The sequence below is a fragment of the Giraffa tippelskirchi genome, chromosome 1 (genome assembly GCF_054371585.1).
Source record: "Giraffa tippelskirchi isolate mGirTip1 chromosome 1, T2T-mGirTip1v1.2.pri, whole genome shotgun sequence".
Taxonomy (NCBI): Eukaryota; Metazoa; Chordata; class Mammalia; order Artiodactyla; family Giraffidae; genus Giraffa; species Giraffa tippelskirchi.
The window spans coordinates 212,863,098-212,887,030 of NC_137275.1; the positions used below are offsets into that span (position 1 = coordinate 212,863,098).

The window sequence follows — 23,933 nt, forward strand, 5'->3', positions numbered from 1 at the left end:
AAAGTGAAGTCGCTCATTCGTGTCCAATTCTTAGCGACCCCATGGACTGCAGCCCACCAGGCTCCTCCGTCCATGGGATTTTCAAGGCAAGAGTACTGGAGTGGGGTGCGGCAGGAGGATCTATCCAGTCCCTTTTATTCCACCTTAGCTAGAAACAGAAGTCCTTGTCCATTTGAAAACCAAATCCCAAACAAGTTAAAACAAAACAAGTAAGACAACATGATAGATAGAGAGACAGCTAGAAAGAAATAACTGAGACTAGATAAATTTGTCAAGATATTTTTAGAACATATTTTGATACTACTAATTTGGTAAAAGCACTATTAGGTCACTTTTTCCTTTACATCAATTTCCTCCTTAAATACAATGAAGCATCAACTGTTTAACAAAATAAATCATCCATAAGTCTGTTCTCTTCCAGCTGATGGTCAATACTTGACCATCTCTTCCAACCTAAGAAAGTCATGAACACCCACACAGAATCCAAAATGCAATAGCATCCACTGCGTGTGACAGTCTAGCCTATTCCCATTCTTCCAGTTGCTTTTCATGCTTCTGCTGCATGTTCTTCTTCCTTGGCAGAGAATAACCACCTCAAACTATTAATATAAAACGGTGTTCTGTGCTTCTTTTTGTTTTTTGTAACAGTGGTATGTGTTCTTAACTGTATTAATATGAAATCTCTCACAGCAGCTAGTGAGGACATTACTCACTCTATTGATCTTATCATCTTAGCCCTCCTTTTCCCATGCTTCACTTCCTTTGGAGGTGTTATACTCTTCCTCTCTAGCAAATTGTTCTCGTCTACCTCTGGTTGATTTCTGAGCTCCTTGACTCGGGGTAGCTCAGGAAATCTTCACATCCCCAATGGGAAAATGGACTCAGAAGGAGTAGAGGGGCACAGGACACTATGACAAGACCAAGGGGCTGGGCCTTTGTTCCCCTACTTTGAGTCACCCAAAGTTCAACACTTAAATTAGTCTGTAGTCCAAATTACTTCTTTTTCCTGTTCACTGCTGTATTAACCCTTGCAAATGCAAGAGACAAAGCAACTATGTTTTACCTTTCAGGCCCAAAGACAGCTCTTCAAACTGCCTTTACTCTTCTAAGGAAGAGGACTGTATTACTCCCCAGCATTCAGAGGAAAAAGCTTTAAGTGGCCAACTGTCCTGGTTTGCCCAGGGCAGAACAAGGTTGCCCAGAGCTGGAGGGCATTCCTGGTTTGCCATATGACTTCTAGTTTTAAAATCACAGTCTTATGTAAAGAAAGATAAATGAGTCAAGTTAGTGCTTCTTGGTTGAATGCCATATCAATTCTGATTCACCATAACAATTACCACCACCACCACCACCACCCCCTCCATGGGATGATCAAAAACGATGATCAACACAAAAGATTAATTACAATTAGATTCAAAAGTATCCCCAATCACTGACTTCTCCGGGTATTGTTAACCTAAATGAACAACAGGGCAGTTTGGAAAACATTTTACATGTCTTAAACATATTTATCTGTTTTTCTAGGTATTTGTTTCAAAAATATTCTCCTTATTTATTTATTTCCCTTTCATTTTCAACTATCCCTTTCCTTCCATGATTTTAAGAAACATATTTTGGAATTACTTTAGTGGCCAAAGTCATGAAACATTTAAAAACTTATTGTCTGAGTTACATTTTGTTTTATTCTAAAAATTGTGTAAATCCTCTGTGTAGAAAAATACCAACATATACATGTATGTTGCTTAGAAAAGTACTAACATGAAATTAAAAGACGTTTGCTCCTTGGAAGAAAAGTTATGACCAACCTAGACAGCATATTAAAAAGCAGAGACATTACTTTGCCAACAAAGATCCATACAGTCAAAGCTATGGTTTTTCCAGTAGTCACGTATGGATGTGAGAGTTGGATCATAAAGAAAGCTGAGCACTGAAGAATGGATGCTTTTGAACTGTGGTGTTGGAGAAGACTCTTGAGAGTCCCTTGGACTACAAGGAGATCCAACCAGTCTATCCCAAGGGAAATCAGTCCTGAATATTCATTGGAAGGACTGATGCTGAAGCTGAAATTCCAATACTTTGGCCACCTGATGCTAAGAACTGACTCATTTCAAAAGACCCTGATGCTGGGAAAGACTGAAGGCAGGAGGAGAAGGGGACGACAGAGGATGAGACGGTTGAATGGCATCACTGACTCAAATGAGTTTGCGCAAGTTCCAGGTGTGGGTGATGGATAGGGAAACCTGTGCTGCAGTCCATGGGGTCGCAAAGAGGTGGACACGACTGAGCGACTCAACTGAACGTGTATGTTGCTTCGAAAAATACTAATATACTAGCATGTACATTATGTTGTGGACAAAAAATGTTTCCTGCCATATCAGTAAACAAAGGATGTGGCAGCTATCAAGACGTCAGCCACTGCAGCAAACCCCCAACCCACGATAGTGCATATGAGGGGATTCAGGGTGAGGAAAAAGAGGATGGTGGCCCTAAAGACTCAAGGCACGTATCAAAGGAATAATTTCAATAAGCCCAGACTCCTGCATCTTCCCATATGTAGAAAAGCACTACTGACTAACTTGAGATGTAAATCGAAACTGTAATCAGAAATCTTCCAGCAAACAAAAGCCCAGGACCAGATGGCTTCACAGCTGAATTCTACCAAAAATTCAGAGAAGAGCTAAAACCTATCTTACTCAAACTCTTCCAGAAAATTACAGAAGAAGGTAAACTTCCAAACTCATTCTATGAGGCCACCATCACCCTAATACCAAACCCAGACAAAGATGCCGCAAAAAAAGAAAACTACAGGCCAATATCACTGATGAACGTAGATGCAAAAATCCTTAACAAAATTCTAGCAAACAGAATCCAACAACATATTAAAAAGATCATACATCATGACCAAGTGGGCTTTATCCTAGGAATGCAAAGATTCTTTAATATCTGCAAATCAATCAATGTAATACATCACATTAACAAATTGAAAGATAAAAACCATATGATTATCTCAAGATGCAGCAAAAGTCTGACAAAATTCAACATCCATTTATGATAAAAACTCTCCAGAAAGCAGGAATAGAAGGAACATACCTCAACATAATGAAAGCTATATATGAGATGTCTGGTCTTCTTTAATTAGCAATAACCTTTTGATATTCAGACTACCTGGGTTTTTTTTTTCTTGCAAGGACTCCTATACATGCTGGCTCCTCCCTTATCTCTTCAGAACAGTCCCTCAGAGCTATCTGAAAGGCTGTCTCCCAGGCTTAAGTCCTCATAAGTTCTCCAAATAAAACATACTTCTCAATTTTTAAGTTGTGCATTTTTTTTCAGTCAACAATATCCATGTAGAAATACATAAATTATTATCTCTGCATTCAAAATCTAAAGGGAAATAAATCAAATGTTGGCAGTGTTTATTCCTGAGCAAGTGGGATGTGAGATTATGCTCTTTCTTATTTTTCTGATCCTTCTGTAATACGATTTAAAATAAACAGCAGGGAAATTCCCTGGTGGTCAAGTGGTTAGGACTCCACGCTTTCACTGCCAAAATCCAGGGTTTGATCCCTGGTCTATGAACTAAGATCCCACAAACCATGTGGTGTGGGCCAAGAAAAGAAAAATGTCTGGCTTGAAAAAAGTAAATATCAGTAAGAATTCAATTATTTTTAAATTAAATAACAGTAAAGAAGAAGAGGATCTGGAATTTGGAAATTTATGAGTTTGAAAATTCATTTTTCCCTCTTAAAATTTTTATAATCCTAATTCAATTATGCTTACCCTCTTACTTGGCTATGCTTTTATTTTTGTAAAGGATATTCAATTTCTTTCAATTAATCTATTTTTGCCATTTAAGTTCTTCCAGCTAATCCTCTATTACTGGTTACTTACTTTTCCAGTTAATCACTTATTAACAGACATATGGACTATTTCAGCCTTTCCTTGCAACAAACAGGGAGACACAGAAAGTAAAAAATCACCAACTAATATTAGACTTATGTGAAAAAAAAAGATTGTAAAACATACTTTTTTATCAGATGATCATTTCAGTCACATCATTGTACTGGCCAGCTCTTCTTCATCAAACTGCTTTGGTCAAAGTGTTTTTGATCATATCACCTAGACTGCTAAAGTATGAATTATACACTTATTCTGAGGCGGAATACAGAGAAGAAGAGAAAGTAATGAGATGTGGTGACACCACCATTTCTTTAAAGACATCCGAATTTACTGAGAGCATTCTAGACGGTGTGAGGGACCACGGCCATTACAGAGAAATCGCCGCAATTTCACTCTTCCTTTTCCTTTCCCCATACTTCCTCACTTGCAGACAGCATCACAGAGTAAACACCTGCCATTATCCCCCCAACATCCCACAGGCTTATAACATTTACTTCTCGTTTTTATGTTAAAGCTTATATATTACAAACATTCTCCTTCATGGGTTGTAGTGCTCATCCTATCAGTTATGAAGCTCTCAGGTGCCTGTTACCCTGATTCAAACTGGCTCAGGTGACAGGGAAAATGGTTATTTCATATTCACAAAGTCCAGAAGTCAAGAAAGCTTCTGGATTTCCTGGTTCAATGACAGTTCTGTGTCATCAAAAGCTTTCTTCTTCTCCCCATTCTGCAGCCTCAGGATTTCAACTCAGTATAGAGACTGCTTGTTTGTGTGGTTGAAAATGATTACCAGCAATAACAAGAAAGAGAAGGAGAAAGTTGTTCTTCCAGCCATGGCATACAGTCAACACTCCACATCCCCAGGTTCCATATTCTCCTACCATGGATTGAAAATATTTAGGGGAAAAAATTCCAGAAAGCTTCAAAAGCAAAAGTTGAATCTGTCTGCAACTACTTGCACAGTTACTTGCTGTGAAAGTGCTGCACTCGATATGCCAGCAAATCTGGAAATCTGCCAGCAGTGGCCACAGGACTGGAAAAGGTCAGTTTTCATTCCAATCCCAAAGAAAGGCAATGCCAAAGAATGCCCAAACTATCGCACAATTGCACTCATCTCACACACTAGTAAAGTAACGCTCAAAATTCTCCAAGCCAAGCTTCAGCAATATGTGAACCGTGAACTTCCAGATGTTCAAGCTGGATTTAGAAAAGGCAGAGGAACCAGAGATCAAGTTGCCAACATCCACTGGCTCATCTAAAAAGCAAGAGAGTTCCAGAAAAACATCTATTTCTGCTTTATTGACTATGCCAAAGCCTTTGACTGTGGATCACAATAAACTGTGGAAAATTCTGAAAGAGATGGGAGTACCAGACCACCTGACCTGCCTCTTGAGAAATCTGTATGCAGGTCAAGAAGCAACTGTTAGAACTGGACATGGAACAACAGACTGGTTCCAAATAGGAAAAGGAGTATGTCAAGGCTGTATATTGTCACCCTGCTTACTTAACTCATATGCAGAGTACATCATGAGAAACGCTGGGCTGGAGGAAGCACAAGCTGGAATCAAGATTGCTGGGAGAAATATCAATAACCTCAGATATGCGTATGACACCACCCTTATGGCAGAAAGTGAAGAAGAACTAAAGAGCCTCTTGATGAAAGTGAAAGAGGAGAGTGAAAAAGTTGGCTTAGAGCTCAACATTCAGAAAACTAAGATCATGGTATCCGGTCCCATCACTTCATGGCAAATAGATGGAGAAACAGTGGAAACAGTGACAAACTTTATTTTTTTGTGCTCCAAAATCACAGCAGATGGTGACTACAGCCATGAAATAAAAAGACACTTACTCCTTGGAAGGAAAGTTATGACCAACCTACACAGCGTATTAAAAAGCAGAGACATTACTTTGCCAACAAAGGTCCATCTAGTCAAGGCTATGGTTTTTCCAGTAGTCACGTATGGATGTGAGAGTTGGACTAAAAGGAAAGCTGAGTGCCAAAGAATTGATGCTTCAGAACTGTGGTGTTGGAGAAGACTTGAGAGTCACTTGGACTGCAAGGAGATCCAACCAGTCCATCCTAAAGGAGATCAGTCCTGAATATTCATTGGAAGGACTGATGTTGAAGCTGACACTCCAATACTTTGGCCACCTCATGCGAAAAGCTGACTCAAAAGACCCTGATGATGGAAAAGATTGAAGGCAGGAAAAGAAGGGGATGACAGAGGATGAGATTGTTGGAGGGCATCACCAACTCGATGGGCATGAGTTTGAGTAAACTCCAGGAGTTGGTGATAGACAGGGAGGCCTGGCATGCTGCAGTCCATGGCGTTGCAAAAAGTCGGACACGACTGAGCAAATGAACTGAACTGAACTTGCACAGCATTTACAATTGTATTTACAGAGCATTTACATTGTATTAGGTATTATAAGTAACTAAAGATGATTTAAAGTATATAGGTGGAAATGGGTAGATTATACAAAAATACAACACCATTTTATGTAAGAGATTTGAGCATCCCTGGATTTTGGTGTCTGTGGCAGTCCTAGAACCAATCCAACAAAGATACTGAGGGATGACTATATATGGCTTCCATTTAGTCTAATGTGACCAGTTTAGGACACACATTCTACCTAGAACCAATAACAGTTGCCCAAAAATGCCATGTAGTGATAGACCTAGACTCAAAGTAATTAAGTTTTACCCCCCAGAACTGGAAAGGTGGCATCTGAATAAAATTGGGATTCTCTTAAGAAAGAGCAAAAGGGAAGGTGTGCTGAGTAGAGAACCAACTGGACACAATATACCCTTGCTGCATTTTCCTTTTATGATTCCTTCATCCCATATTGATCAAATTACCCAGACAGCTGCTACCTCTCTACCTCACTGGATTCTGGAGGTAAATTGTAGTATGGTGGTAAAGAGCTCTGGAATTCCAAAGTCATGGTTCACTCCCAGTTCAACTACTTCCTTTGTGTAGAAGCCTTATGAGCATCAAGATATTATTTGATCTCTCTGTGTTTATCTTACACTGTAAAATGGGGGTGGTCATAATTGCTATTTCATTAGACTGTTATATGGATTCCATAAAAGAATCTATGAAGTCCCTATCATCAGGGATTTCCTATATTGAAGGTTTAGCAAATGTTAGTTTTTTTCTTATTAGTATTAGTAACAATTTTATGCAAAATGGTAATCTTACCAGTGATTCTCAAAGCATGGTCCCCAGATCAGCAGCATCAGATTGTCTGGGGACTTATAAGAAACATTCAAGCTTCATGAACAGATGACCTGAATCTGAAACTCTAGGGATGGGGTCCAACAATCCAGGTTTTAACAAGGCCTCCTAGTAATTCTGAAGCACATTCACGTTTGAGAATCATGGCTCCACATGAACTCTACCTCCAGCTAAATAGCACCAGTCACCATTCCTAGAAAGAGCTTCAAATCCTTAGTCAAAATATCTGCACCTTGGGGTATCCCTTGCCCTGTTGTGCTCCCTCCACTGTATCGCCAGCTTCAAAAGGCTCAGCCCAGACATTACCTTACACTGATGTTATATCTGCCTGGGATGTTCTTCCTCTAAATCTTTGCACAGGTGAGTCCTTCTCATTTCCAAGTTCTCAGATTAAATGATATCTCGTTAGATACACTTTCTCATGCCACTGAGTCCAAAGTATCTGGAGTCTCTCTCCACCACATAACACTGTTTTATTGTTTCCACAGCACTTATCACTATCTGGACTTGTTATCTATCTATTTATTTATAAACAGTCTGCTTCCACCCACTAAGATATAAGATTGGTAAAGGTAGAGACCTTGTCTAACCTCCACTATATAAATCCTTAGCACTCAAATAGTGCCTGGAAAATAGTAGGCACTCACTAAATATTTGCTGCATGAATAAATAGACAAAGTGACAGATTTTTGTAATACCAACATCAAGGCCAAATGAGCTGTGCCATGCATCTCACATGATTCAAGTCATCACATTATGAGATAACAGACACATTCAGAAGTCTCTGAAGATGAGCAACTTGTCCATTTCTACCTCATAGTAACCCCTTACATCTTAAAGCATGTAAATTATCATATGTGAAACGAATCGCCAGTCCAGGTTCAATGCATGATACAGGGTGCTTGGGGCTGGTGCACCGGGATGACCTGGAGGGATGGGATGGGGAGGGAGGTGGAAGGGGCGTTCTGGAAGGGGAAAACATGTACACTCATGGTGGGTTCATGTCAGTGTATGGCAAAACAAATAATAATAATTAAAAAAAAGCAGGTAATGAAGTCAACCCTTAGCTTTCCTTTTCAAAAGTGAGGGACTCCGATCCCTTTCAATGCTCCTCCAAGGGCTCATTTTTAAACATCTAATGCTTTCCTGAGGAGCCTCTCCAGCTTTTTCCATTATTTATAAAATGAGGACATTCAAACTGGGAGCAATGATAAAAAAAAAAAAAAAAAGATTCAGAATGTTTCTCTTTTTTTTTAACTTTTAATTTTATATCGGAGTATAGCCAATTAACAATGCTGTGATAGTTTCAGGTAGACAGCGAAGGTCCTCAGCCATACATATACATGTATCCATTCTCCCCCCATACTCCCCTCCCATTCAGGCTGCCACACTGAGTAGGGTTCTCTGTGCTATACAGTAGGGCCTTGTCGGTTCTTTTTTATCAAATTAAAGGTGCTGGCAAACTCTGTGCAGCAGTAACACAGGCTAGAAATATTACAACATATGAGTTCAAGTCTCCACTTAGCTACTTATGATTCCTGTGCTTTGGACATCTTGTTTAACCTTTCTGATCCTTACTTTGATCCCTCTAAAATGGAAGTTCTCATTCAAGATTTTTGTGCCAATCATGTACGAAAGCATAAAATGTGAAATGCTTTACCAACACAAGTAACTGTTGAGAGTACTTTTCATTTCTCTTTAAAAAGTCAGTGGATGCAGAGGTGATGAATAACAAATTCTATGTTATATCAAGAAAGGTACCAGCTCTAAGGGAGAACCTCTCCAATAGCTCTCTCATGGATCCACTTATGATGAAGCATAGCCCATGTTCACAAGCTCCTTTAGGGCTTATTATCAGAGCACTGCACACTGTTGACTTTCACCAGAAGAATTGCTCCATCGGACTTTCTGAGAAGAGTTCGCTTACACATCAAAGGGACTCCAAATAATTAATTTTCGTTACAAGCAGTATATCCTGTTAAGAAAATAGATTTTTCATCATGGTAAGTGTTGTGGCCATGAGAATGTATAACTACAGGAAGCAGAACTAACCAATGGCCCCACCTCCACTCTGGGGCCATTCACTTCTTTGTGATGAGGCCACACATCCCACAAGCTCTTCCCAGCCAATTACTGAGCTCAGAAGCAATAGCTTGGGTGCCTCATTCTGGAAAGAAAGAACTTGTAAGGACTCTATTGGTCGACTTTGGCTCAAGGTTGTCTCCCCTACCAAAGTTTCCTTGGATGGCACAGCCATCTAAGATGCTTCCACTCAACATCTCTAACTCTCCCCTTCTCTCAGGTCAGACCTCCATCATGTTCTGCCAGCTCTGCCAGCTTCTCCAGTGCCACCCTGTTTTCCCTCACAAGTATTTCCCCAAATAAAATCTTTGGCATCTTTTTCTTAGAAAAGATTCTGACCATTGTGTATATGTACCACAGTTTTATCCATTCGTCTGTTGATGGACATCTAGGCTGCTTCCATGTCCTGGCTATTATAAACAGTGCTGCGATGAACATTGGGGTACATGTGTCTCTTTCAATTCTGGTTTCCTCTGTGTGTATGCCCAGCAGTGGGATTGCTGGGTCATATGGCAGTTCTATTTCCAGTTTTTTAATGAATCCCCACACTGTTCTCCATAGTGTCTGTGCTAGTTTGCATTCCCACCAACAGTGTAAGAGGGTTCCCTTTTCTCCACACCCTCTCCAGCATTTATTGCCACTAAAAAGAATACATTTGAATCAGTTCTAATGAGGTGGATGAAACTAGAGCCCATTATACAGAGTGAAGAAAGCCAGAAAGAAAAACACCAATACAGTATACTAATGCATATATATGGAATTTAGAAAGATGGTAACGATAACCCTATATGCAAGACAGAAAAAGAGACACAGATGCATAGAACAGTCTTTTGACTCTGTGGGAGAAGGTGAGGGTGGGATGATCTGAGAGAATAGCATTGAAACATGTATATTATCATATGTGAAACATAACGCCATTCCAGGTTCGATGCATGAGACAAGTGCTCAGGGCTGGTGCAATGGGATGACCCAGAGGGATGGGGTGAGGAGGGAGGTGGGAGGGGGGTTCAGGAAGGGGAACGCATGTAAACCCATGGCTGATTCGTATCAGTGTATGGCAAAAACCACTAAAATATTGTAAAGTAATTGGCCTCCAACTAAAATAAATTAATAAAAAAAAAATTTTAAATTAAAAAAAAAAAGATCCTGATCAACATCGTAAACAGAACAAAAAAGAAAATTCTCAGTTTTCCAGGAACTTTGCATCTATAATCACATCTTTTCCTTTCAATTAGTCAATAAGTTACACAAATGGGAAATTGGAGTTCTCACTATTCAAATGAAGAAATAAGGAACTTGGCCAAGATCAACTACCTCATTTTTTTTCAGTAGCTTTTCCATCTCCTAGTCTTCCATGCTCAGTGTTCAGGAAAAAACAAACTTTAGGTTTACTTTTCCTTTTGATTATTATTTTCCTAGCATGAACAATAGCACCTACAATTTATTAAGCAGGCACTGCAGAAGCACTTTATACATATTCAATTTTTAATTCTCACAAAAACAAGAAGGTAACTACTGCCCCCCTTTATATATGTGAGTAAACAGCTTCAAAAAGTTAAGTAACCTGTTCAAGGTCACTCACCTGCTAAGTAGAGGACCCAGGACCAGCCTGTGACTCTAAATCTAATGCTATTAGCATTAATAACAATATCTCAAAACTGCAGAACATTTTACTAAGCATTTCTACATACATTAGGAAGTGGGCTCGGCATCCACCAGTTAACTGTCCCTGCAGAAGTCTGGAGAAGACAAGAGCTAGGGGAAGGAACGGGGGTGACAGGAGCTGACAAGGTACTAGCAAGGGTGAGAATGACTATCTCCCTAATGCTTTAGCTCAGGCTGCAGAAGAGTCACTCATGGCCATCAGTAGTCCAAGGACCTTGATTTCAAAGAAAGCATGGGAGGAAAAAGTAAGTTTTTGTTAAAGAGATTGCCACAAAATATTTTCTCAAGTAATGTTCCTAAAATTATTAGATGGAAATCAGCTTCCTACCACCTACCAGCCATGGAATGGGGAAGAAAGCATCAAGCACTCAAGGTTCTCCATGATCCAATGCTTAGCCTCCTCTCCATCTTCATCTCCTCTCCAGCTCTGTTTTACCTGATGCTTAAAAACAACAGCACCCACAGTGGGCTGTCACATACCTCTGCCTAATTCATCGTTTCCCTGCTAACTCTTCCTCATTCCTCAACAACTCAACTCAGCCACCATACGCTACAGGAACGTAGCGTAATACTTAGCCTGAGAAAGCTAGAGGACCCCTCCTCTGTGTTCCCTTAACTCCAGTGTTTACCTCACCTCAACATTTTCTTTATTATGTTGAGATTATCTCCCATTAGAAATACAAACAGAATTATTTCTCCTTAAAACATTATCCGTACCTCACCACTCTGGCCCATAAAGTGCTTCAAGGGGGATCCTGCGGAAGGTAAGAGAAGAAGATCCAGGTTCCATGCTCTGGCTTTCAAGACCCCAAATGACATGGTCCCTGACCTTGTCTCCAAAGTCCCCCTTTTTCCTTTGCCTACTACTCTCATACCACTGTCTGCATTTAGATCAATTACCATACCAACCCTATTTTGCCTTAAGATTTATTTCCTCTGTTCTTTGTAGAGTTGTTCCCTTTAAATTCTTCAGATCTTTGCATGAATGTTGCCTTCTTAGAGATGCCTTCCATTCCACTTCTATAACTACCATATTCTCTCCCACTGTTCCCTACTCCTTCTCCTCACTACAACCACAAAACTTTTTTAAAAGGGTATTTATTTACTCTTTTGCATGATGCATGCATGGTAAGTTACTTCAGTCATGTCTGACTCTGTGCAACCTCATGGACTGTAGCCCACCAGAGTTTCTCCCCATGGGATTCTCCAAGAAAGAATACTGGAGTGGATTGCCATGCCCCTCTCCAAAGGATCTTCCTCACCTCGGACTCCAACTCGCGTCTGTCTGCGTCTCCTGCATTGCAGGCAGATTCTTTATTCACTGAGCCACCTGGGAAGCCCATTTACTCCTTAATTTGTTATTTAAAACTTGAATTCAATGGAAAACACATCTTCAACTTCTCATGCTATTGAGAGCAAGGATCCAGACAGGCTTATTAAATTGTATTCTCCCAAGGTGTTTGGTGCAACAGTATATTCTCAAATTTGTTGAATAAGTGAATGAGCAGGCAAAGTTCGGGAAGAACATTAAAAGAGAGGGAATCACAGAACAGCAGAAATTCATAGAATTTAAATATTAGCTAGTTTCCACAATGACTTGTTCTGAGTGAACTCTAAGTACTTTGTAAACATTAATTACATTCTCTTCACAGGAAAAACTCATTATCTGTAACTTACAAGCAAAGAAAGTAAAGCCAAGTGAAGTGACTTTTCCAAAAGTAATATAACGAGTTAAATAGGAAGCTTTGGTCTTGACTCTGAATAGCTTTATTTTATACCATCTTGTTCCCAAAGGATTTGAGGTGGCTTTGAAAGACAGACAGTTACACAATTTAGAGTGTCCGCAAAAAACAAAACAAGCCTGTTGCTCAGGAGAAGCACGACTATTCCTGGTACAAGGTCTGAGAGAAACATTTCCCCTGGGTCCTCACAAAGAGTAGCAACCACATCCTCAGTCACATCCTCCAGGACATGCAGCAGTGGGGCTCACAGGGTTGTTTGCTAGCATTCCACAGTGTGGGCTGATGGCACAAGGCCAAGGCTCAGATCCATGCAGCAATTCTCCAAGGAGCCAAATCAAGACAGCCCAGGTGTACAATTCTCTGATGGTCTGTCTTAATCCAAAAAGGACATCTGGCAATTCTGGAGGACTCATTTAACAGCTTCATGTGCTGGGCGCTGTGAATTTTACTTCCCACATGAAAACTTCTAATAAGTATTAAATGATAATGGATTGAAAGTGACCAGCATCCAGAACAGTCAATATTGTGGAACTATGAGGGTTCTGAATGATTTATCTGTCAGATGATCTGGGGAAGGTATAAGTTAAGCTGCTGTAATAAGGAAACCCCAAAATACAGTAATTTGGATAAAACCAAAGTTTATTTCTCTCTTATGTAACAGTCCAAGTATAAGACATTTGTTCAAGACAGGTGGACATCTCTGCTCCACAAGGTCATCTAGGGACTCAGGCTGGCAGTGTACCTCTACCATCCTCAACAAGAAGCTTCTTCTCAATCCAAGGCAGCTGCCCTAGTTGCTGATATTTTAGAGTCAAAGGAAAGACAGAAAGAGAGTGAAAGGCAAACAACTTCCTTGTAAAAATGTAATCTAAAAGTGGCACAGGTCAATTGTTCGATCATTTAGTGACATGGACACATCTACTTGCAAGGAATAGTGGGGGAATGGAATCTATACCTAAAACTCAAGGAGATTATATTACTTCCAGGAAGAACAGGAGAGGGGATAAGGGAAACCATAAGAATATACTACTAGGAATTGGCATCTGCTTAAACAGAATTACCCTTGGATTAAAGACCAACCCACCACTAGCCTTTGGGAAATAAAGGCAGACACCTGTTACAGGTTCAAATTTTGTACATTCATGTGTTCTGTCCGGTGCACAGACAGTGAAGGGTCAAGACCCCAAAGTTCTACATCATATGCAATGCTACACTCATTTTAGCCAGAAAAAAATTTAAGGTGCTTCTAAATGCCTACTACAATAATAAAAGAATCAACAGAGCTTCTGTGTAGTATTAGACATTAAGAAATATCATATCCTTGTGAATCTTCCAAGATAAACTAATCGCAAAATGTAAGTGAAGGTAAACAAATAAGATGACAACCACACAGGATTCTTAACTCCAAGCTAGTCAAATGTCAGAGGATCTTTATTAAAACTCAGTAAATTGAAAAAAAAAAGTCAGTAAATTGGTTTTGGAATAGTTGATCTTAGATGACTACTTTCTGTCAGCCATTAGATGACAGCATCAATTTGAGGAGGTATTCTTAGTTTGAAACAATAAAAATCATGATGAGGTATGATATTTTGTTATTGTTATTGTTATTCTCTCTGTCTAGGGAGGTAGAAAGTATGTGTCTATCTCATCCAAATGGGATGTCATATTATTACCACACAGTTTTATAAAAACTGGGCAGCAGGATTTTTCACTTACTCCACTGAAAATCATCTCCTCCCTCAGAAGACTGCTTTTTGTCTCTGCTGCCAATCATACTGGTATTAAGGTTGGTTTAAATTCCATACGAGCTTTAGTCAGTTGTTGTTCAGTCACTAAACCGTGCCTGATTCTTTGTGACCCCACGGACTGCAGCACACCAGACTTCCGGTCTTTCATCTCTCATCTATATGGACATAGATTTTCTCCCATAAGCAATTCCTTTCCATGGAGTGAAAGTTTAAGAAAAAGTCTATAAAACATAAAACTGTTAGTATGTTCTTACTAATTTTCTCCACAAGATGGTAAAGAATATAACAAAAGCCAACAGTATTTGAAGTTGACCTACTCCTTATGGACTAAGAAGTCCACATGTATAGTTTGTCAGAAGCAAATAGGTACTTAGTCTAGATACCAGATGAGTAAATGTACAGGTCTACAATTTGGGAGAAATTGGTGGTTGCCCTATTAAACACAGAGGGGCCTAATGCTATCAGTAGGCATGCGTTCAAGTATGCCCTAATTACTAGAACAAATAGCCAACATACCTCTACCATCCTCAACACGTGTGTGATGATATGTGTGTGTAAAGATGATGTAAAGAGCTAGGTTCTCATCAGCACAGTTTGGTAAGAGGAGAAGGAAAGGAGAACTAACATCTGTTGAGTATCCTTATGTGTCAGGGATAATATAACACCGTGTCTTTTATCTTCATTTTTGCTTTATTTCTCACAACTACCCTGTGCGGCAGGCATTATCATCATCACTTTAGAGATGAGGAACCTGAATCACAGAGGTGTGAAATGACCTGCCCAAGCTCATACAGCTCATGCACAAGCTGGAATTCAACTCAGGTCATGCTCTTTCAAACAAATCACACTGTTAATCTGGAATTCTATTTACTCCCCCACTTACTTTAGGCACCACAAAGCTGACCATAACTGGGGCTTGAGTCTACAAAGTTCACGGAGTGGTCCCTACAGGGGTTTTTAATTCCACTAGAGTTCTGCTAGTAAGCTCCTTGTCTGTCTTACTTGCTGTTACATACCTCACCTAAGATAGTGCCTGCACCATTTTCTCCAAAAAAAAATTTTTTTTAAATCAATGGAAGATTGAGATTAGTCACTTACCTATAACGAAGATGGTAAATGATTTCTAGAAAATTCTCAATGTCTCTAATGGCTTGGATCTCAGCTTGAATTTCTTTAATATAAAAATTCTATCTACAACACATTTCATAAAGTTCAACAACTATTTCTAGTATTATTATAAAACGGTCATTTATTTACAGTTGTCATGGTATTATCCTAGATACTTACATGTATTATCACATTTAATGTCACAGTAACTCTACAAAGGAGGTACTGATTTCATTCATGAAAAAAGTGTAAAATGATTCAGTAACTCAAAGGACTTGACCAAAACTGCTCAACTCTAAACACAAATAAGCATTATTTTAAAATGATCGATTCAAAAGAAGAATAAATTTCAAATTTCAATTCTTAACATATTATTCAAAGTCAGCAGGCTATTTCACAAATACGTGAAAACTTGCATCTACTAAATAAAAAGATTACATCTCACAGTTCATATGAAGTCTGATCATATTAAATTTTAAGCACAAATAAAACCTCTAAATGGTCATACAAACTAAAAGAATGATATAACTTGAATTCCATTTGTCTTCACAGTCACTGTGCTATCATTATTTATTTCAAATCTCCAGTTTAAACACAGGAATATGTGGACTATAGGTGCTGGAGACAAAGCACATATTAGATGAGCAGTAAAGATTCCAAACCACTATGAATTTACTCTCAAAACCAATATATGTAGTTGAGTTCACGCATGCTGCTGCTGCTTAAAGAGTCATGTCCAACTCTTTGTGACCCTATGGACTGCAGCCCACCAAACTCCTCTGCCGGGATTTTCCTGGCAAGAATACTATAGTAGGTTGCCAAGGGATCTTCCCAACTCTGGAATCAAGCCCGGGTCTCCTTCATTGCAGGCAAGTTCTTTACCTCTGAGCCACCAGGGAAGCCCTGAGTTCATGCACACTCAGCATAAATTACATAACTCAGAGTTTTTTTAATCAGTGTAGAAGACAAAGAAAGGATAAGATACAAAAATGTGCTACTATGAAGCTTATACGTGTATTATTAACAGTTACCCTAGTCATTGTTTAAAGCTTAGAACAAAAGATTTTCTCAAAGTGTAAAGTATCAGTGACATTGTTGAAAATTGCAAATGCATGTGATAAAATGCCAAACAACTTTTAATTCTTTTTATTATTGTTTTGAAGTTCTCTATAGACAGTACACCTTATATCACCTGCCCCTGAAGCTGACCCTTCCCACTACCATGCCCCTTGGTAAGGCGCTGCCAAAGCCGGCACTCAATCTCCCAGTCTCATCTCTACTCACTATTAGTAACACCTGAGCTCAATTATGCACTTTCCTATTCATTCTTTAAATTCACGCAAATATCCACATGGTAGAAAGACAAGTTATTCTCCAACATGGAACCCTATTAATAACTCCCCACTGTTTAGAAGGAAAGAAGAGTTCCTGGCTTCAGTTACCTTGATGATCCCCCTGTTACTCAATAAACCTCTCTTTAAATTGCTTCCTGAGCATAACACAGAAAGGGCTGCCTCACTAACCACTGGAATTATAATCTATATTCTTCCTGTCTTTGTTAGTTTCATGGCCTCTTATTGTAAATTATGTGCATAAATCAGCACAGTCTGGAAAAGTAGAAAAATCACTACCACTTGGTGAAAAGCAAACCCATGTTTAATATTCTTTTCCAGTGACTGAACATATCCAAGAAGCCCTCTGAAAAAGTAGCGTAAAATAAAATACTAAATGGACTATAAATGAAAGGTGAGAGGGGAGAAAATAGGAGTAAGAAGAGATTTAGAATAATTCTGATTAAGGCTATGGTTTTTCCAGCGGTCATGTATGATGTGAGGGTTGGACTATAAAGAAAGCTGAGCACCAAAGAATTGATGCTTTTGAACTGTGGTGTTGGAGAAGACTCTTGAGAGTCCCTGGGACTGCAAGGAGATCCAATCAGTCCATCCTAGAAGAGATCAGTCCTGGGTGTTCATTGGAAGGACTGATGTTGAAGCTGAAACTCCAATAATTTGGCCACCTGATGTGAAGAGCTGACTCATTTGAAAAAACCCTGATGCTGGGAAAGATTGAGGGCAGGAGGAGAAGGGGGCGACAGAGGATGAGATGGTTGGCTGGCATCACCGACTCAATGGACATGGGCCTGGGTGAACTCCAGGAGTTGGTGATGGACAGGGAGGCCTGGCGTGCTGCAGTTCATGGGGTTCGAAAGAGTCAGACATGACTGAGTGACTGAACTGAACTGAACTGAACTGATTAAGTCCGGAAGTTTTGTGAGAAAAAATCAATTGTGCCTATATTATTTTTTGTGCATTATACAGTACTATTTTTGTGCATTATAGAGCATATGGATGTCATATATGTTATAGAAAATTCCTAGAGTCTTTATGATCTCAATAAATATATCATGAATGAATGACTTTGTAAAATAAATATTAGTTATACTGAGTCAGAATATTTTGTCATCTGTAGCTCTTTCTCCTAAAATGATTCACATAAATTGCAATCAGATTATATTTGTCCCTAGGGAAATTTAATCTCTTGTTAATTCTTCATTACTAACACTCATTAATCCCTACAGTAAATTCACACAGTTAATAGTCATAAACTTCTCTCTTTTGGAAATGGTGCTATTGAAACATGGTGTAAAGGAGTAATTCCTTTCAGTGCTTCAGGGTGAGTGACAAGAAAGGAGATGAGGGTGGGCTCCTAAGACTTGTTAGGAACAAAGTTCCAGGAAGAGTCACAGAATCTCAGGATGAAAGGCACCTCAAAAACCAAGTCCTACCTTCCTAGTGTTACATCCCCAACTAGAGTCTGCAGCCTCCAATGGCAATACCTCTGAGAACAGTGAGCTCACCACCTGAGTTGAACCGTCCTACTTTGGGACATCTCTGACTAATAAAAAATTCTTCCTTGTGTTGAACTAAACTCTGTCACTTGATATGTCTATTCTTTAATCTGAGGCTGAGTAGAACAAGTCTAGTCCCTCTTCTGTCTGACCTGCCTTCAAAAATATTAAGGCAGGAAGCATTTTGCAGTCTATTGACCCAGTTCTTTCAACCAGTCCTTGTGAGATGTAGTCTCAAGTCCTCTCACCACCCCCGTCACCCGCCCTGTAATAACTTGTCCGTGCAGGAGGGAAGTCTTTGTGATCAAAGGCATATCTCCTATAAAACTGGACTTTGCTAATTCATCCTTGCCTTGCTTTGCTTGTTTCTTGCTTAGAAGCAAAGAAAACACAAGACATCAGAGAATTTCTGCTCTAGATCTTCTCACCAATGCCAACTTTCAATTCATTTTCCAGCAACCAAAGTAATCTTGTGGTTAAGGTTCCCACTGATTTAGACAATGTCCCGCAGAGCATAAAATATAATATGGCTCTTCAGGCGATGAAAGGTGAAGCTTCAGTCAGAGGTCACCACCTTATTAAACAGAAGAGAAAGATTTCTTTCTTAAAAAAAAAAAGTGACTATCTTTACATCAATAACCCTAGAGTGATGGCAATGAAAATTAAAATGGAAAAAACATATACTCAGAATTTCATCAGTCACCAAAATGTCTTTTCCATTTTTCTGTTTGGTCTACCAATAAAAATTCTTGCCCACGTGCATAAACATTTCTATTTCCATCTTCATAATCATAATTTAAATGTAATTTTTGATTCTTAATGTTAAATCTGACATTATCTTGTAAGTTTTATTCAAATTACTTCACAATTTTAGTTATTATTGTAATGGATATATAGTATTCCTCAGAGTAGACAGATAATTTATTTAATTCATTCTCTATTATAAGACTTTTCAATGAATTTTGGAAATGTTCTTATTATAAACAGTACTGCCACAAATTTCTGAACACTTACTGTTTTTTATTTCTTTAGACAAAGTACCATTATCCCCATTTTACAGACTACTAGGTTCAAAAGGATAAGCATATCTGTGCCTCAAAAAAAAACCTGACCATGAAAATTATTTTTCAAATGAACTCATTGGCTCTACAAGATAAGAATATCTATTCCTTACTGGGAGTCTACTTCCCTTGTGGCTCAGCTGGTAAAGAATCCACCTGCAGTGCAGGAGACCTGAGTTCGATCCCTGGGTTGGGAAGATCCCCTGGAGAAGGGAAAGGCTACCCACTTCATTATTCTGGCCTGGAGAATTCCATGGACTGTACAGTCTATGGGGTTGCAAAGAGTCAGACACGACTGAGCAACTTTCACTCACTCACTCTACTGGGAGTCTAGTATGCACAGACTCTGCTCTGAAGAATTTAAGAATAGAGCTCAATTTAAACCTCAAAAGAACTCAAAAGGAAGGTGTTTTATCCCAGTGGTAGATGAGGAAAAATAGGTTTAATTAGAAATACTGAGGAAAAGATCATCAATTTTGAGAATGAGGATTTGAACCCAAGTTGTTCTGGCTTTAAAACTCATAGTCTCTGAATCTTAGTTTGCTCAAGTGTAAAACAAAGGATTGAACTATATATTCTCTTAAGGCTTTCCCAACTGAAATATTTAGCAGGTTTCTTTTTTCCCTCATTTTCAAAAAAATTTAATTGGAAGATAATTGCTTAACAATGTTGTATTGGTTTCTGCCATACAACAAGCTGTAAGATACATATATCCCCCCCTCCCTCTTTTTTCTCAATTTATTTATTTTTCATTGAAGGACAATTGCTTTACAGTATTGCACTGGTTTCTGCCATACATCAACATGAATTAGCCATAGGTACCCATATGTTACCTCCCTCCCGCCTTGCACTCCTTCCCACCCCTCGAGGTTGTTACAGAGTGCTGGTTTGAGTACCCTGATTCATACAGCAAATTTCCACTGGCTACCTGTTTTACATATTATATAGTGTATATGCTTCCATGCTACTCTTTCTGTTCGTCCCACTCTCTCCTTCCTCCCCACTCCCCACCACCCGTGTCCATAAGTCTGTTCTCTTTCTCTGCACTTCTTCTTGAATCAGTCGTAAGTATGCTTCCCAGGTGGCACTAGTGGTAAAGAACCTGCCTGCCAATGTAGGAGGGACATAAGAGATCTGAGTTCGATCCCTGGGTTGGAAAGATCCCTTGGAGGAGGGCATGGCAACCCACTCCAGTATTCTTGTCTGGAGAATCCCATGGACAGAGGAGCCTTGTAGGCTACAGGTGGGTCACAAAGAATCAGACATGACTGAAGCAACTAAGCACACATACATATATGTCCCTCCCATCCTTCGCTTTCACTTTTCACTATCATGCATTGGAGAAGGAAATGGCAACCCACTCCAGTGTTCTTGCCTGGAGAATCCCAGGGACAGGGGAGCCTGGTGGGCTGGCGTCTATGGGGTCGCACAGAGTCGGACACAACTGAAGCGACTTAGCAGCAGCATCCACCCCTTACCCCACCTACCCCTCTATGTCATCACTGAGCGCCAGGATGAACTCCCTGTATTATATAGCAACTTCTCATCAGTTACCTGTTTTACACATGGTAATTTATGTATTTTAATGCTACTGTTTCAATTTATCCCAACCTCTCCCTCCCCCACTGTGTCTACAAGTTCTTTCTCTACATCTGCGACTCTTTTCCTGCTCTGCAAACAGGTTCATCAGTACCGTTTTTCTAGATTCCATATATATGTGTTAATATACAATATTTGTTTTTCTCTTTCTGACTTACTTTGAGAAGGTTTCTGATAGCTTCAGATCACCATGGTGCTTCCCAGCACTAACATTATGTTAATAGACATCTCCCTTATGGGTAACAGGAGAGCTATTTTAGCACTTCTTTGCTTATAAAAGATGCTGATAGCAGGAATTTCTAACTGAAACTACCTCATTAACAGTGGTACCTACAGATTTTATCTCCATTTCAGTAACTCTTACAAACAACCTTTTGTATTATGTGAATTCCCTCCTTTGATTATTGCATGATAATTTTATAGTTTTCCTCAGTCACTATTAAGTCTCTTGACAAAGTGCTTTACTTCTTGAAACATATCTACACTATCTTCCTGATTCTACCAGGAACTTATTTTTGGCTTTGTTTCTAAATGCTCTCCTGTCACCAAATGAGTTTTATCTGAGCATCTGTGTATAATACCTAGCATTTACTCTTGAATTATTTGAGGAAACAATCCATAAGACATGTAATTTGTTTTGCTCAGTGTAATTTACAACCTTAGGTTATATTGTTTGAAGGAAGAGATTCCCTATCTCTGTAACTTTAGCTTTATCTGACCATTCATCTGACATCACATAGCCCATGGATTTTCCACACTCTGCGTTTTCTGTACAAGTCGATCCTAAAGGAAATCAACCCTGAATATTCATTGGAAGGACTGATGCTAAAGCTGAAGCGCCAATACTTTGACCACCTAATGCAAAGAGCTGACTCATTGGAAAAGACCCTAATGCTAGGAAAGACAGAAGGCAGGAGAAGAAGGGGATGACAGAGGACGAGATGATTGGATGGCATCACTGATTCAATGGACATAAGTTTGAGAAAGTTCCAGGAGATGGTGAAGGACAGGGAAGCCTGGCATGTTGCAGTCCATGGGGTCACAAAGAGTCAGACACGACTAAGCGACTGAAAAACAACTGTTCTCTAAAAAAAAAAAAAAAAAAACTTTAAAAATTCTTAAAAACCCTTAATTGCCATCCTGAACTCTCTTCCCAAGTGAGCTGCCACTCATCAGAAGTACCCAAGGATGATGAGAATGACCATCAGTCCAGCAAGCTACAGAGGGGAGAGCAGGACATATACTTCATATATCACTGGTTAAATTGAAAAGGGAGTTCTCTCTCTTTGGTCCCCTTTGGTTTCTTTCAACCTGAAGGTTCTCTAGACCTGGCTACTTACATTTTCAATCTATAATTAACAACACTGTCTCTTTGGTGGTTATACATGTAGTAGGTTAGTGTCTGGTGTTTTGTAACTGAGATGCAGGGACGACATACAAAAGCCAGGGTAGACACAAGAGACAGGGACAGCGGGAGCAGGCATTCCCATCCTACCTGCTTTGTTTTCCCACAGAGTCCACTGGCTGACAGAGAGGGTGTTCAGATTGTGAGATGGGAGCAGGGAGTGCAGAGGGGGGGAGAAGAAAATACAAAATACGAGTGATTGTGTATTTGCGTAAACAAAATATAAACAAACCAGGTACATAGTATCTTTGTAAAAACCTTGTTACTAATAAACACATAAGCAATCAGACTGCATCTGAAAATTTGCAAATAAAACAATATAGTCTGTGCCCTCAAGAGGCTCCTGGTCTGAATTCCACAAAAACAATGCGAAGGTGAGCTGGAGAGGCAAGCCTGGCCAGATAGGCAAGAGGAGGTATCCATGAACAGAGGAAAAGCTCACTCAGGAAGCTCCTGAAAGGACAGTTTGGGAATCTCTATACTTAAATCTGGATCCAACCTCTGACTCCCATCTGTGAAACAGGACTAACTGTAACCACTATTATGGAGTGAGAATTAGGTGAAATCAAGTATGGGAAAAGACCTCTTTAAACTGTGAATAAACGTGCAAATTTACCTTAAAATAAAATTTGAGACTTGGAAGCAGAACTTCCTTAAAAATGTCATTTTCAGTCCTTGGATGGATACTCGTCACACTTTCCTGTGCCCCTACTGTTAATTCTATATTAATATTCTACACACCACCCAAGTGTACAAAAATTAACTTTAATCTTCCCTAAAACCTGTGAGGTAAATACCATTATTCCCAATTTACAGATAAGGAAACATGGCTTTGATGAAAATGATAACAGAATTAGAGGTAATTTTGCTCACTTAATTATCTTTCCATTATTTTCTCAGTCTTTTTTTTTTTGTTTGTTTTTTTAGTATTTCTTTTAACATATTTCTACCAGAATACTGAGATTGTGTATCAAGATCTCAGTCCCATTCAGTTATTTACTTTACTGAATAGGGACTTTACTTGACTTATAGGGACTTATATTCATCAAGTTCCTATCAGGTCCCCGTTACTGCCCCAGGTGCTGTGGACCTGTGTCAAACAGAAAAGAGAAGGGCTCTGATCTCTCGGAGTTCACTTCTAGATATAAGAGACAGAGGATAAACAGACAAACAAAAACATCCACATGATGCTATCACATAGTGACAGGTGCTATAAAAAACATTGAAATGCATTTGAATGATGACTAAGTGAATGAAAAAGACTGTCATATACCCTATTTTTAAAAGTTTATACTTTCCTGAACAAAATGTAAAATGGAATCTGTATAATGCCATCTATCTTGTTGTTCTGCCAAAGACAAATGAGCTGAGGGCCAAGATAAATGCTTCCTCTTATCAAAATAGCATTGTCAATGTCAAGGAATTATGCACTTTGGAGATGCAATTTCACCCAACAGTTCTCTTTAAAACATCCTTGGCTGTTTACACTTCCTCTGAGGTTGCCCACCAGTCCAAGGCTATGAAAGAAAATAGAGAC

The 23,933-nt window shown here is 39.3% G+C and overlaps 1 protein-coding gene across 9 annotated transcripts in view; it reads right to left on the minus strand.

Annotated features, from left to right (window-relative positions):
- The window catches only part of LOC145520116 (uncharacterized), a 525,123-nt gene that overhangs the window by 356,772 nt on the left and 144,418 nt on the right, over positions 1-23,933 (minus strand). The window contains exons 3-4 of one of the 9 annotated variants that reach the window (XR_014064237.1): positions 14,345-14,531; positions 13,250-13,425 (exon numbers count right to left, since the gene is read on the minus strand). The exons of 7 other annotated variants lie outside the window; for them this stretch is intronic. The gene's annotated coding sequence lies outside the window, so the exon portion shown is untranslated. Of the gene's footprint in view, positions 1-13,249; positions 13,426-14,344; positions 14,532-15,527; positions 18,906-23,933 lie in introns of those variants that run through there. One more of the 9 variants, XR_014064236.1, reaches the window with a different exon arrangement.